At 32.1% G+C, this 12515-nt stretch overlaps 1 pseudogene; it reads left to right on the forward strand.

Moving 5' to 3' along the window:
- The first annotated feature begins 1284 nt into the window (after positions 1-1284).
- LOC111740089 lies at positions 1285-1403 on the forward strand (annotated as a pseudogene).
- Positions 1404-12515: the final 11112 nt, after the last annotated feature.

Below are 12515 nucleotides of genomic sequence, written 5' to 3' on the forward strand. Positions count from 1 at the left end.
CTCCCTATTGTTTGTCATAGTGGTTGGACCATTTTACAATCCCACCAACAATATATGTGTTCCCTTTTTACCGCATCCTCGCCAGTGCCTATTGTCACTTGTCTTCTTGATATAGTCATTCTAATAGCTGTGAGGTAATATCTAATTGTGGTTTTGATTTGCATTTCTCTGATGATCAGTGGCATTGAGTACTTTTTCATGTACCTGTTAATTATTCATATATCTTCTTTAGAAGAATGTCTATTCGGGTTTTTTGACCATTTTTAATTGGATTATTATTATATTTTTTGCTATTAAATTGTATGAGTTCTTTATATATTTTAGATATTAACTCCTTATCAGAAATATGGTTTGGTGATATATTTTCCCATTATGTAGTTTATCTTTTTATTTTGTTGCATCTTTTTCTGTGCAGAAGCTTTTTAATTTGATGTGGTCCCACTCTTTATTTTTTATTTTGTTTCTTGTTCTCCTACTCTGATTACTGCTAGAAGCATGACTTACACCCAATTAAAATTTATGTAAATTTTCCTTAAGTATAAGTTATTACAAAAATCCCATCACTACTTCTTCTTTAATGTCTTTCTAATTCCATCCCCATTGTCACCGATTTTCTTCAGTCTTTCTGTGTTAACTGTACTAAACCAATTGAGAGACTAAATATACAAATAGACAATGGCCAAAGCATGCATAAAAATAGAAGTCTATTCCACAACCTTCAGGAACAGGAAAGCAGCCTTCTTATCTATAATAAACAGCCCAGGAAGCCACACTGCTATAAGTCAGACTAGTAGGAAGTCAAAGCATTATCTCTAGTAACAATCCAGGAAGCAGTAACTTCTAAACCATTTAGCCTCAAATGGCCAGGACTGAATTAATATTGACAGCTTCCCTAATTTCTGTCCCTGCTTCTAACTTAGGACCAACCAGAATAAACCAAGTATGTACCCCTAAGCATTCGTACCAGGTACCCTACTTCCGGTTAGCCCATCTCCATCTTCACCATGACAACAGCCTCCAACTAGGGCACAACCAAAGGCTCCCCTTTTTTCCACTGTAAAGCTTTCCCACTCCTCTGTCTTCCTTGGAGGCTTTGCCAAAATGCAAGCGACTGTGGCTGACTCCTTTACTATAGCAAGCTCTGAATAAATAACCTTTGATTGTTCTCATTTGTTTGGTTTCTATTTATTTCCACACAAAAAAGTCCTGACTAGTCTCTGCCCAGTGGATACTTGTAATCTATTTCATTGTACAACTAGAGTGGTATTCTAAAATTCAGAACCTGTCTATGGCCATGCCGACCTGAACAAGCCCAATCCCGTCTGATCTTGGAAACTAAGCAGGGTCAGGCCTGATTAGTACTTGGATAGGAGACCACCTAGGAAAACTAGGTGTTGTAGGTGTAAAAAAATTTTAAAAAATAAAATAAAATAAAAAATAAGGGATTGTAAGCTGACAAAGTCCTTGCAATCTGTGAGGTCAACCAAGAGTTGCCTCACCTAAAAATAAATAAATAAATAAAAATTAAAAAAATAAAATTCAGAACCTGTATTGTCAGTGATCTGTATATTTTTTAATTATACCCATTTTTAATTAGTCTCATTGCCTTCAGGACCAGGCTCAAATTCTTAAGAAGAATACATGAGACCTCAAATTCAACTGTTAACATTTCAACATTTCTTCAGGTAAAACATCTTACTCAATTCATGATACACCAAACACTATTGTTCCTCTAATTGTTTTTAAACAGTCTGATGTTATTTTCTTTAATGAGGTCATCTGTTTTTTCCACTATTTTATTCCTTTTTTATCTTTTGAGACTGTTCTACCTTTTCCTTAAAGAATCTTATGCTGTTTCCAAGACTTATTTGACTTTTTTCTCTACTATATTCTAATAATATCCTGAAGTTACTTCTACTTAGCATTTTCATACTCATAATTTATATACTTACATGTATCACCTGCTAAACTGGGAATCTCGAGTGTGAGATTTTAGTCTTAATCAATTTTCTATCCACAGAAATTAGACCAACATAATAGACCCTCAATAAATAATATTGGTGATTTTATTTGTGGCCTTGACTTACTTGTTACCTGTATAAGTATTTAATAATTGATACCCAATGAATATAATGTATTTACATTGTTTTCCAATATAAAAATGCTTATAATTTTTGATCATCATCAATAATCACATACTTCCTTCCTGATCAGCAGCAGCAAAAAGAACTAAGAGAAACAATGCAGTAGATTTACTCTGTAGAATATTGGTCATATCTCATGTGCCTTCTCCTCCCATTTGCTCAGGACCATCATTTCCCAGACTCTCAACCACTTCCTCGGGCTTGTCTACCACTGAACATAGCTTGAGCCCATGTGCTTTTGCTGATTTGGGTGTACTAGAAGTTTGCCTAGTAGGGCTGGACCTTCTTTCTTTGTTATCTCTATGCAATCATACCAGAATGCCTTATGACCTCACTTCTTGACCTCTCCCACCAGTTTGCAATTGAATGAGACACTCACCACAAGGCATATGATCTGGCTTCTTGAGTTAATAAAGAAGGACTAGAATATACATATATATATTGTTTGTTTGTTTGTTTTCCCCTATGGAAAACTTTGACCATTGAGAAAGAAGTTTAGAGAGATTTGGGCAAATAAATGTACTTTTTTTTTTTTTTTTCTCCCTCCTTTTGGCTGTATCATGTTGCTGAGATATGTCCTATGTTGCAGAGTGAATATACCTGCTCTCACTTGACTTGCTTTCTTTCCTTTCCTGTTTTACTATTTTCTTCATTCTTGTTGCCCTGGGATTGTACCTCTTAAATCAATAATCCTTGCCTCAGGTTTTGTTTTTTAAGGATCAAGTTTTAAAATAGGATGGATATAAATGTTAGCCTGCCTGAAGAGCTTATGATTTAAATTACTGACAAATATTGTATAACCAATAGTAGCAGAAAGCTTGTCTTTGGCAAAGTGGAGTTTTTAGCCTCTTACATTGTTATGTGTAGACCCAGTAGGATGCTAAAGTCAAAATCCCAAGAATGTGTGCATGTATTCATTATTCTATGCATAACCTATGCTGAGATAATGAAAAATCTTAATAGGTATCAGCTAAGCAAAGTGATCTTGTGAGCCATATGTTAGTTTCCTAGACAAGGTTGAAGAACTTGATCCATGTGTGCATCTCACTTCCCACTTGCCCCTTTTTGTATTAGTCCTTGAGAACCTCTGCCTTAAGGTCTTTGAGGAAAAGCATGAACAAAAGGTATAATCAAGTACGGAAAAGCAGACATTTGTAGCAATTGATGCCTGATAAAGCTGTAAACCGTACGTGATTTTTGGAGACATACGCTTGCCACGGTGAGAGTAAATAAGCCTGCTACTGCGGAGCCCATGAAGCCAGGGAGTCTTTTGAGAGTTCTGTGTAGAAAGGGAAGTGTTCATTGTGTCCAAATATGTGCACTGGTTGCTCTTTATATATTTTTTAAAATACAAAACCCGTCACCTCTACAAGAGTGGGCTGTTTATCAATATTGGCACTCTGGGGGCATCTTCATCTACTTGAAAATGATATTGAATTTGATGTCATGATATGTTTCAAAAGAATATCTCTGCACACAGAAAAATACTGCAGTTTGACAATCCTAGGTTTGTGTCACAGGAAGAAAGAATTTAACTGAATTGAGGGAATGAGTCTGTGCACAGCTGGCAGACTTCTCCCTGTTATCAACATAAAGTCTTGACTTCTCCTCTAGAGAAGAGGAGAAGCAAAGGTTCCTCACAGGATGTCAATAAAACTTCAAAACGGGTGATAGACTTGTAACTTTTTAAGGCATTGATTCCTAGGATTCTAAGCCATTTTTCAAATTGAAAAAAATTCTGAGAAAAGAGGCCTTTCTATGCAAAATTTAAAACAAATATTCGAAGGCAATGTTTCTATTTATAGTATTTGTGTGCTTTTAAAATATATTTGAAAAACTAATTTTTTTATTATTATTATGTATGTATTTTTACAACTCCTGGTATCATTTGAAATGTAAAGCCCTGTAGGTAGGTGAGAGAAAGTAAAATTATCTATAAATTAAAATTACCGATGAATATCTATATGCTCATTTTGAAAAAAAGCATTTGCTTTCTCTGTAGTAAGACAATATTGATATCAAGTTCATGGTCAACTATTCCTCTAACACAGATTTTTATAGTAAACTTAATTGAGGGATTTAAAAAAATCAATCTTTAAAGACAACATATAAAATATATTGTGATTAGCCTTTTTTTATCTTGCAAGAAATAAATAGTATAGGTACTATACCTGAACAAAAACATTTCTAGAAATTAATTGAAAGTGTATTGCTAAAAATATTAAATAAAATTATTTACATACTTTCATGGAAGTAGTGTGAGACTTAAAAACACTGTATTTGATAAAATATAGTATCTATAGAATATAATTAACTTATGTACATTGAAGTTTTGCTTTACGTTATCTATTTTAGAATAAATACTACAATTAATTTTTGCACTGTATAAGATCTATCATAACCAGACTCCAGATTAAATTCCCACATTTATCTCTCTCAACCATGTACCCAATTCTTTAACCAAATCACTGATTCCTAAATTCATAAAGCATTTTATTCATCTTTGCCTTTGTTTATGCTACTCAATTTACCTGTTAGTCCCTCTTCTATTCTCTTCCCTTCTCTTCCTTGTCCCCTTTTTCATCAAGCAAACTCTCACTCATTTTTAAAGGTGAAATCTTTTATAATAGTCTATCTTCTGCGATCAGCCTCCTTCGCATTCCCACAAATGTATCCAGTTAAATTTTATTTATGCCTTTGTTTTAGCTCTTACTATATTGCATTGTTGTTATATGCTACTGTTATTTTTCCTGAGCTCTTTGCAGGGAAAAAAAAAAATCTTGATCATCTTTGTATACCCTACTACCTAGTACAGGGCTTAGCACATGGTTATAGCACATTAAATATTATTGGATTGATGAAGATAAACTTTTATTACATGTCTCTTTAGTCTATCTTTTCTAAAAGTACAGTAAGCTCATATTTTTATCGTGATCTATCATAAATGATTCTATTTGTGCATGTTTGAGAAGATTTTTAGTTTTCTTCATATAAACAATGGCTTAAGTAAACATACAGACCTAGGATTACAATTTGTTCCTTCAAAATTCTATACATAACAATATTTTTTTCTGATAACCAGAAGAAAATATAGGCCAAATATTGAACCTGCCACTTTCAGCAAAGATTCTTTTCTTTTTGAAATCATTGTCACTTTTCAGTCCAAAAGTCATTCTCTTGGCCACAATTTCTCTGATGTGCCTCTCTGTCCATTGATCATTTCTGTAATTTTCTTATTAAAGTATTCGAGTCGCATTTTTCAATCATAATCTTCTTTGAACAAATTACAAATTTTCTTTACCATGTATCCCTACTTGGAATAAATGCCTTCTAGAAATAATATGATTTTTGAGAGCTCAGGATTATGTGTAAATTTTCTTTCTGGATAACAAAATATCCAGTCAGCGCTCTGCATATAGTTGTCCTTCAAAACAAAATACTGCAGTGAATCAAACAATTGAACAATGGTCTAATAGTTATTCACCTTTTCTATTCCCAGTTTTATAAAATACATAATAAAATTAGTAGTAGATGCAATTTTTTCTATGTTTAATACTATGTATCCCTTTAATAAAAATATATTTGTTTATACTGAATGATTATATGTTTATATGTTGAATTGATGTAGAAGCAATAGGTCATCAACAAACTTTTTTAATTGAATGACTTGGTGTGTCAATCAAAATCCTTGTTTAACTTCGGTGTTTGAAAAGATTTATTAGACTCTGCTATCCTGACAAGCTGTTTTTCCCCATCCCCATTACCTGCCTTGCTGACATCCTGAACAGGTAAAAAATATAAATCCTATAATGGCAAAATGGCTTTTATAATAGTAATATGAAATACAGGGCTCTGCAATCAAACACATCTTGATTTCACGTTTTCTACTTAAACGTAGCTGTCTGATGAGGATGTTAATCTCATTTTTCTTATCTGTAAAATGGAATGTATCTTCTTCATAGGATTGTTAGAATTTAATGTGAATATGTAAATAAAGATATTGGCATGGCTTGGTTTGGCCTTAAACATGACTTTACCTAAAAGAAAGTAAATACATTTTTTTAAAAAAACATGGCTTTTAATTGGAGGATTAAATAAGAATGGTTATAGAAAACTAGACGCCTCTGTCTTCTTCTTCTTTTTTTTTTTTTTTTACCAATAGCTGTTATTCTTTTAAGCATTTTTAGAGGAGATTTCATAGTAAACAAGTAATTTTATGCTTCTACTTGTTGCAGCCCTTTGAAGGCTGACTTAAGATGTGTTATAGGAAGAATTCTAAGTTCTTTAAGAAGAACTCAAAAAGAAAACTGAGTATCTTTGTAATTTTGGTGAAATCTAATTGTATTTCTCTGTTTTACTAAATAAACTATTTGCCTTCCCCATCCTTTGCCATCCTCCCCCGTACTTAGGGGTGTTTCTAGTGATTTGGCAATTTGTTCGTAATAGGGAGAATAATATATAATTAAAACTTGATTTCATGCCTGATTTGATTACAGGGTACTGATTAAATCAATGCTAGCAAATTCCATTTAATTCAGTGATTAGGAGAAGGGCGTTTTCCCATACAGCTTTAAGAGACCAATCACCTAGGTAAAATTTCCTATCCTTTAAGGTGGGGATGCCTGAATCAGGCATTAAATAATAAATTCATGATTTTATATGTAAATTTATTAACAACAGGCTTTTAAGTTTTCCTGAGAAACTGGGTCTCTAGGTCCCTGGATAAATGAATGCAAAGCGATCTCCTTTTTTAGTTTAATAGCATTTATTACTTCAGAGTCTTGACAAGTCCCACTATTACATTTCACTTTTTGAAAATTGGCAGTGTGCTAAGCCTAGTACCTGACATAGCATTTGATATCTTGCCCAGTAGGTTTACAACTTAATTCATTAAACCAAATCATTTTCATTAGAACACTGGCCTCATGCGTTACTACTAGCACTAAAATAAATCATTTTATTCTGTCCATTATGGCAAGTGATACAACTGATACATTTATTAAGTTAAAGTGTTCTCTCAAATTCTCATGTTCAATTATTCTTGACACAACTCACTATGCTGATGGCTCTCTCAGGAATCATTATAAGGATAAATTCCAGATTTTGTTTCCTGGTATTAATGTTTCTCCACAGTTTGATTACAGCCTACTTTGCCAACCTCATCACCTACTAATATCTACCCAAATCTTCCACAGCAACCATGCTGTTCTATTCACAGACCAAAAGTCTACAAGGAACACTTCACCAACTTTTTGTTTAGGCAAACTCTACCCTTCCTTTGTGATCCCATCTAACCCCACCTCTTTCATGAAGTCTTTTCCTTCTTACCTGTACCTTTCCTTTACACTGAATGATACATTCTGCTGATGACAGTCTTTTGCCATTGTCCTTAGTGTTGTTAACAGGTATCATTATGCTCACTTTTCAGGTGACTATTCCTTGAACTTCTAATTTGGTTTATATGTTATATAAGGATAGAAACTATTCTGCTATAGTTATCCCTAGCCACTAAAAATTTAGTACCAAACACATTAAAAAAAAAAAAAAAAACCTGTTCACATTAAAAATATCTCAGTACTTGCCTATTGTATTTTGCCTGGAGTCAGAGGAAGATTAAAAAAAAAAGATAATAAATCAACTTTAAGCCTTTGCATCTCATATTGGTGGTCACTATTCTTAGTTCTTTAAATCTACTATGTGATGAAATGCTCAGACTATAGTTGCTTCTAGCTACACTTTCTATAATTATGGAGTAATATGCCCAAGAAAAGTGACATTTATTAAATTCTTAACATGTATGGAGACTTCTATAAATCCCTAATTTCCAATTCATCTTTAGCTCTGTGTGTGCTATATATTCCTCGATTCTTCTTGAACTTCACTTTTTGGATGCACTAAACAGTGGTATTATATTATCACTTGTACACATTCTTTTTTCAGGCACTGTGGTGCAAAAGTATTAAATTGAAAAACATTGCTTAATGAGAAGTCACAGTAGCAGAGACTCCACATCTTTCTGAATTTCAGATAGCTCACTCTAGTGATTCTTGATTGAGTGATGGTGATATGATGCAAGAAAATTTTTTGACCAAGAATATGCACAATAGTTTTATTTACTAGCTTTCGTTGGCTGAGAGCATTAGTTAGGTATAAAATATATATTAATAGCATAATCTTATAGATTGGTGCATATTTATGTTATATATATGTGTATGTGTGTGTGTGTTAGTATATATACATATGTATATATGTATTAAATGTTTCAGAGAAAAATAGCATAATAAAATAATGGTTTCCCTAGGATACTGGAAAAATAGATCATACTTATTAAAAATTAAAGCCACAAAATATATGAGAAAGTATACTTGAATAATTACTTCAGTTATATAAAACAGATGATCTGCTACTTCAATTATTTTCTTAAATATTCCGTTTAAATCTGAAAATATTTATTTAATACATTGGAAATACTTTAAGAACCAAGGATCCAAAGCCTCCAGCCTGGACTTTAGATGTTAACATATTGAGGAAAAGAGAGGTTGCATCATATAACTATTAAAAAATATCAACATCTAAACTCTCAAACTATGTATACCATAGTGATAATCTTTAATATGTGAATTGTACTAGGCTACAGTCCCATTTATTATGTGTTTCCTCACATTCCTAGTGAATATATATGTCTTTGCAACTGTAAATAATGATGTAATGACTGTGGAGGTGCAGGTATCTTTTTGAGTTAGTGTTTTTATTTTTTCAGACAAATATCTAGAAGTAGAATTGCTGGATCATATGGTAGTTCTATTTTTAACTTTTTGAAGAAACTCCATACTGTTTTCCATAGTTCCTGCACCAATTTACACTACAACCAAAGTTATGCAGGGGTTCATTTCCCTGTTCTCCACATCCTCTCCAATACTTATTATTTCTTGTTTTTTTTTTTTTTTTTTTTTTTAATAGTAGCAATTTAAACAGGTGTGAGGTGATATCTCATTGTGATTTTGATTTGGACTTCCTTGATAATTAGTGATGTGCACCTTTTCAAGTACCTGTTGACCATTTGTGTGTCTTTCTTGGAAAAATGACCATTCAGGTCCTTTGTCCACTTTTTAATTGGAAACATATATATTGCTATTGCATTGTATAAGTTATTTACATATTTTGCATATTAATCTCTTATTAGACATAAGATTTGCAAATATTTTCTCACATTTAATAAGAAGCCTTTTTGTTTTGTTGATAATTTCCTTTTTTTGTGCAGAAGATGGCACTTTTAAGAACAAAATCTAGAACAATTAATAGTTACACTGGGACATAACAGTAATCCATAACTATTCAAGACAGACTAGGCAAATCTGATTATCCTGTATTAAAAGGAAAGACAAAGCAATCATGAGATCTAAGACAGGCTTTAGATTGTCCTGAATTCCCCTGCACTGAAAGCAAATATCTCTGTGTGTGTGTGTATGTGTGCATATATGTCCATGTTTTCTTTTTAGTCCTCTCAAAAGGTTCATGATCCTAAAAGATTAAGGATCAATAAATTTTCTTCATTTGTCCTCTGCAAATTCCTTTAATACATTATCCTATATTAGACTCAGTTTCTATCACAGTCTCCATTTTTTGATGTACCTATTTTATAGTCTGAAGATTCCATGTGCTTCTTTGTTCAGTCTCAAGGGGGTCATTCATTCACTGCCAAAAATTTAATTAGCACTTATAACACATTATTCTATGCCCTGGGATATGAAGGTGAATAAGGTTTAACTAAGTCATTGAAGAACTTGCTAGTTAGTGAGGATGTAAACAAAGAAACAAAAGTTATACTTCTTGTAATGCTCTGATGTACCACACACTTACCAGATTAGTAAAAACCACTGAAAATAGAAACATAATCTCAATTTAAATTCTAAAAATGGACAGTACTATTGGTTACATGATCTTAAGCTTTGTCATCTCAATAGTTACTTTTCTTTCTGATCTTTCTAAGTGTACTACAAAGTTGCTGCACGTAGACCCTCTGTGTCCTAAATTGAACTAACCATGGCATTTTCCATATAGAAGGATTCTCACATTATGACAACATCTTTTCATAAGTCAGTTCTGCTCTTTCAGCATATTCTGCAGGGTGGGGGATGGTGGTATTGTCTCTGGATTTTCCTAGAGAGAACCACTATGTACATCATAACCTCCCATATACCCATTGTTATTTGCAGAATTATAGGGATGTTTCTCTGTGGTCACTTCAGTTTACCAATTTTAATCACCCATGAATTTATAGGAGTTGGTTATCTAAAGTCACCTCTCAGCACGTTTTTGCAAAGTAAACTGCTAAATTCACCCCAACTTTGAGCAATACTTTCGCCAAATATAGCTCATATATCCGGGCTATAATTACCTTTTTTTATTCTGATTTGAAAACAGATACTAATCTTCTGCTCTGGATTTTTGATTGCATATTTGATTAATGCAATAATCTTAAGATTTAAAGAAAAAATAAAGTTCTACTAAATAAAGACACAGAGTTGTACTAAAAGCTCTCTGTGTTTTATGTATTATAATAAGTTGTTTTATCTAAACGTCTTCATTTTAAGCCAATAACATACTACCTGATGATTAAACATCACCCATGCTTATAACTTTGCCATTACTACAATATATTTGAACAGTATTCTTTGGTTTGTATTTTTTGGTTTATATTCTCAGATTTTAAACAGTTCTGAAAGGAGATCCATAAAACAGCTAATAAAAATTGCTATTGAATATAATATGAAATTTAAAGAATATATGTAACCTGGAAGTATCAAATTTCCTTAGGCAGTAACTATCAGCAGAATGAGACTCTTCCGTGATGTACACTCCCAAACCTAAGGAAGCATTCTTTATAATTGTTAAGGAAACTGGCATCAACTACAGTGAAAATATGCAAAACAATGTGAAATATGTGTACCAATTTTCAAGAAGACAATTTGGCCTTGGAAATATTTTGATAGACTTCAAATCACACAATTCCATTTTACATCTGCTATAAAACTCAACTCATATTTTAAAACTCATTTTTAAATTCCTTAAGGAAATGTAGGGTCTAAATCAATTTTGTGATTATCACCCACTTCTTTGCAAACTTTGAATATATTATCATTATAATGTAAGCCATTGCACATGAAAATTATAGCAACTCAAAACAATAAGACTTCTTTTAGGTAATAGTGCTTTAAATGTTCCAAGTTTGTTCTGCTAGCTAACATAGATTGCTATAATTAATGAGAGCTGTGCAGTTCATCCAAGGTATAGTAATTTTTTATTGTGTCATTCATGAGAGATTAGAAATTGCACTTTTTTTTCCATTCTCCTGTATAAAGAAAAAGCAGATTGTATTTTTATAACAAACTATTTTAGAAAATTTATTTTTTTGTATATCTATTCATTTGCTTTCAATATTTTCTTTTTCAAAAAGCAAAATATTTTTTTGTAAGAACCTTACAGAAATGTTGAAAGAAATCTTAAACAGAAATCTAAGCTTTCTTTTTAAGGCTACAGTTTATAAAGAGAAAATGTGTACTTGAGAAGCAAACAAAACAACAAAATCTCTATAAATGAAAAGACAAAATAAAAAATATATGATATACAATTCTTTCATTTTCCAAAGTCCTTAAAAATAATTCTTCAGTGTTATATTTTCCATAATTTATAAACTAGCTCTCTCCATAAAAAATGCAACATTCTTATTTTTGCTTTGCTCATTGGTTTTTATCCTAGTCATTGGCTCCTCTTTCTTCCCTCCGGAAGAACATTGTTTGCAATGTGAAAGGCATGACATCACTTCTTTAAATTCTATACTCTGACTCTTAATAAGACTATTTAAAATTTTTAAATAATGACTTCTATCTCATATTTCAGGCAAAATAATTCTTTATAATGTAACATCAAAGTCATCTCTCTAAAACGTTCTTTCTCTCTCAGTTCCGCTGTTGGGACAGGATTAAACTAATAATATAATACCTTACACTTAGTTGGTACTTAGAAAATGTAGAATTTTGTATCACATTTTTTTCCCATTCCTTCTTTTGAAAACACTCTTATTTTTTATGCCCTGTTTTCTCTTTTCAGAGACTGAGATTTGACTTCTAATTTCTACTCAGGACTCTTCTTTTACATTCATTGCATGAATAAATTATTCCAAATGACAACTAAGAAAAAAAAAAAAAAAAGGTTTCTATTACAGGTTTCCTCAATTCCCAGAGAATATCAACAGATTAATCTTCTTAAAATACAATTTTGTCAAGATATTTTCATTCTCAAAAAATTCAATTGTGAAATGGGAGAAAGTGATAAATAGGCAGAGAACAGATCTTTAGGGCAGTAAAAATA

The sequence above is a fragment of the Pteropus vampyrus genome, unplaced genomic scaffold, assembly GCF_000151845.1.
Source record: "Pteropus vampyrus isolate Shadow unplaced genomic scaffold, Pvam_2.0 Scaffold57, whole genome shotgun sequence".
Classification (NCBI taxonomy): Eukaryota; Metazoa; Chordata; class Mammalia; order Chiroptera; family Pteropodidae; genus Pteropus; species Pteropus vampyrus.